This window comes from Physeter macrocephalus, chromosome 12, assembly GCF_002837175.3.
Source record: "Physeter macrocephalus isolate SW-GA chromosome 12, ASM283717v5, whole genome shotgun sequence".
NCBI lineage: Eukaryota > Metazoa > Chordata > Mammalia > Artiodactyla > Physeteridae > Physeter > Physeter macrocephalus.
The window spans coordinates 65,127,317-65,129,328 of NC_041225.1; the positions used below are offsets into that span (position 1 = coordinate 65,127,317).

The 2,012-nt window shown below is 41.7% G+C and overlaps 1 non-coding gene across 1 annotated transcript; it reads left to right on the forward strand.

Moving 5' to 3' along the window:
* The first annotated feature begins 206 nt into the window (after positions 1-206).
* Positions 207-313, forward strand: LOC112063657 (U6 spliceosomal RNA). The gene has a single exon (XR_002891099.1). It is a non-coding gene; the product is annotated as a U6 spliceosomal RNA (small nuclear RNA).
* The last annotated feature ends 1,699 nt before the right edge of the window (positions 314-2,012 follow it).

The following is a 2,012-nucleotide window of genomic DNA, read 5'->3' on the forward strand; positions in this document are numbered from 1 at the left end:
TATTCTTCTAGGTCTGTCCCTCTTGACTGTATATTATTTCAATTCAGTGCCTATGTGTAAATAAACCACCTTGTCTTTACAGGGTATTCTTTTCACCGTCTCCACTGTCAAATCAGATAGTCATGGAGACAGATAAAAACTTGCTCTTCCCTAGACTTGTGAGGTCTAAGGACTTTCTGTGTCCATTCTTTAAACTTTGGAGGATGGTGCTCGCTTCGGCAGCACATATACTAAAATCGGAACGATACAGAGAAGATTAGCATGGCCCCTGCGCAAGGATGACACGCAAATTCGTGAAGCGTTCCATGTTTTTTCTGTGTACTTTTATGCCTAGGGTAATTTTTTTATTTTGAGTTATATTTCTTTTTCTCTCAAATTCTAAAAATTTAGCCAGTAGCCAAATATTTTTACTTTGTAGTTTGTTGTACCATTTCTTGCTTAGTCTTAATCCCTAAAACAGTGCACTGTACTTATTTTACAGTTAATTTCAAAAGCATTTTTAGATATGTTTATCCTTATGATAATACTTGAAGTTAAATTTAAAAGATGATATTTTTATCATCATTTAACCAATAAAACATTTGAAATGCTGTACTAAGAAAAACAAAAAACTTAGGAGGCTGGTCTAGCCACTCATCTCCCTAATTCCACTTACAGTCAGGACAAAAGTTGTCACCCCAAAAGATATAAATCCACTGTGCCCCAATCAAACCTATCAGAGGGCCAGGGAGATGATACATTTGTATCATATTAGGCCCCATATTTCTGTTTTCTGCCAAGTGCTAAGTGACACTGTAACCTAGGAGCAGAGAGCTCTCTGTGCTTCACCTGTCATAACCCAGTTAGTCCTCACACCACGTGGTCGATAGGGGCTACTCTTTCTCTCACTTCACAGAGATGCAGAGATGAGTAACTGGTGAAAGGTTACATAGAAAGTAAGTGGCAAAGCCAGAATTTGAGCCCGGCTGCTACGGTTCCAGAGTCCAGGCTCTGAACAAATGATGCTCTTTGTTAATCTCATGTAAGCCCAAGAAGTCGGTGAGCTATGGCTCCTACTTCACAATAATGGAACGAAGGCAGAAGTGGGTTCTGTCCCTTGCTCATGATTACTCAGCTATGAGAGTGAGAATGGAACCCAGGCCCCGGCCCAGACCTTGCCAGTCCCATTGCTCTCATTCTTTGTTTCTCTTTCATCCCTGCCTTCTTCTTGGTTCCTCTTTTTTAAAAAAGCAGATTCCCCCAAGAGGGTAATGGAACGCCCTGACTGTGTGTTTCTCAGCTTGCTCTTGTGTGCAGGGTATGTGTGGAAACGTGGGCAGTGGAGAGGCCCAAAGGGATGCAGTGACTAAGGTCGCCTGTGCCCATGTAACTATGCCATGGCCCTCTTTCTTAACATTCACAGTCAGATATGGACCAACGTGATGTAGGCAAATACCTGAAGAGATGGAAAGCCATCCATTGTTGAGCGCACTGAGAGAGAATATTCTGTCTCAAGCCCAGGCTAAAAATAAACTGTTGACAGTACACACATTGTCCCTCACCCTGCAGTGTCTCAGGAACAGAGGCAGAACTTAATCATTTCATCCTCTGAAGTGAAGGCCTCTATGGTTTAATATGCACACATCACAGGTTTCAAATTTTGCTGCTGAAATTTAGTCTTCCACAAAAGCCTAGCTGTCTCTTTGACTTGAAATGTGTTCTAAAATGTATAATAAAGGTCTATTGAAACCAATAATGCATCTCCAGAAAATGCTGGTTTATCCACACAGCCAATTCTCTTTTTCATAAATTCAGTTTGTACCATTTGGTTGAAGAGACTGTTTGCTGAGCCCTGACATAAGTGGGTGCCGAGGTTGACACTCATGCATGGAAAAATCTTTGGGAAAAATCATGTAATTGATCTCACTTGTCAGGTTTGTCAGGCCCAGCCTGGCTCCAAGTCTCTGCACGTCTTTTTTGCTCACAGTTAAAAGTGCTGGACCAACAGGGTTGGCTCTTCCCTAATCACTGCA